The following is a 2,229-nucleotide window of genomic DNA, read 5'->3' as shown; positions in this document are numbered from 1 at the left end:
AACACGATTTCTATAATTTTCATTATATTAAAATGCTGATGTGCTACCAAAAAAAATATCGAGAGAGGTTTCCACGACGCGTATTAATCTCGAGAACACGGCCACGAAGGCAAAAAAAATGAAAATTGTATCTCTGTCCGGAGATATTTGCAGTGGAAGTTGGTGATTTTCATGTGATTGTTGTTATGTGTTGTACCCAACAAAAAAACTGTGAACATAAGTGTTTTGCGTGGATATAGTTTTGGTCTCCAAACCGATGTTGGACCCACCCAGGATACTGTTTATAAGCGCGGCCGAAGGCTGCTAACGTAGAAAGGTGTTCTGCGCAACCATTCTGTGGATACCACCCCCGGTTTAGGATGGAGACCCGCTGGTAACTTTTCGTTTTTTTTTTTGTTCATATATTTTGAACGAGCCAACATTTAATATTGCTGTTTTAACAGCGTACTCCACCTCAACATGTGAGGCTCTCTACATTAAAGCGGGCCAAGGTCTGAATGAAGCCCAACGCGGGGACGACCCACGCCCTGACAATACCTAACCAAAGTTGTGCTTGAGTCTTAAGCTAGAAATATCGGGGCCGTTATCCACTGTATTGATTATAGAACTTTGTTTATTAGTAAACAAGTGTGTAAATGTACATGTATTTTAATAGGATTAATATGGTAGGAATTTTTGTTTCCCATATACATACATACATATGTAAGTTGTGTGGAAAAATTTTGTTTTGATATCTTTTGGTTTGTATAAACATCTACTTGGACACCATTAAAAAAATATTTTTACATGTCATTGTCAACATTTTTTACGAAGTCTGACGATTTAAAAGTTATTTAAGGTTAATGTTAACTTAATTGAAAACTTTGGAAAAAAATGTCATAAAAAAAGTTTCAAGCAATCCATTTTAAATGTAACAAAATTCTAGTGGAACTAGTGACCAGTTTCAAAAGCGAATTCCTGTCTGTTTTTGCCGCTCCTTAAAATTTTGATTGTCCTTGAACGCGTTAAACGCTGTAATATAAATACCCAAATGTGCATATAAACATTTTCTAACATATGTACATGTTGTATTCTTGCTGAACGCGTTAACAAAAAAATAAAATTTCGAAATGAATATCGAACTTCGAACTTCGTAAGCCGATATCTATTTTTTGGAGGCTAAGTTCGAAAAACGGAGATAGTACTTTGTTTACTTAAGCCTCAATCTCTACAAAAAAGTGGGGTTTGTCCAATACCCAGAAAAAAAGTTGATTTTGTCGCATAGCGTTATTATTATAAATACGAAACAACAGGTTTGACTCACTTATTTACTTTGACTTCCCCTATTCATAATATTTGGCATATCTTTATTAACTTTTCAATACAAACCCTGCAATTTTTCCTCCAAAAATATCATGAGTTTCAGGTCTAAGTATAAAAAGAATCAGGTAAAATAACAGTTGTAATAAATATTGAAAGTGCTATAACTTCTTTGTTTATTATTTTAGTAATATGGTTTCAAAGCAACATTTTCTTGTATTTTTAAGTACTTTCGTTTGGTAAGGAAAAAAACATACATTAGGGGGCGTAAAATTTTGTTAGCTGACCTAATCATGTGAAAACGACTTCATAGCTTAAAAGGACATTAAACGCAAATGTGAAGCTTCTCAAGGCAAAAATAATGACATATCAATTTTAAAAATCGGACGTCAAATAACCAAATTACAACGAAAAAACATTTTCGGCTGTATTTCGAAGGATAAAAAAAAAATAAAAAAAAATTTTTCCGAAACCCTCTAAACATAATCTTTAAATTTAGGGGCGGACATTAGCAACTTTTTTTTTTTGTATGGGGACCAACCCAGTCTAATGTACATGTGTAAATGATGATTGATTTGTTTACGTACATACATACAAGTGGCTGCTTATTATCGGATTAGGGATGCTAGTATCACTTAGTGATGTGAATAATCGTCACAATATGTATATTCATTTTTCACTTCTAATTTTTTCTTGCGGTAGTTTGTCTTCTTGCTCTTTTCACTAAAGGAAATGAGTTCTGAACGCACACACATATCCGACTGAATATCCGAGTCTGGCTTATTAGCCATTATTAGGAGAAATTTTTCGGCTTATGTAAATGATTTAATTTTATTCCCTTCATTATGCTCATTATGTATGTTGACATTTGAAAATTCCTAAGTTGAAAACCAAAGTTAGTTATTGCTTGGGGCCAAAGAACAATCATTG

The sequence above is a fragment of the Eurosta solidaginis genome, chromosome 3, assembly GCF_040869045.1.
Source record: "Eurosta solidaginis isolate ZX-2024a chromosome 3, ASM4086904v1, whole genome shotgun sequence".
Classification (NCBI taxonomy): Eukaryota; Metazoa; Arthropoda; class Insecta; order Diptera; family Tephritidae; genus Eurosta; species Eurosta solidaginis.
Note: the sequence above shows the minus strand (reverse complement) of the source record.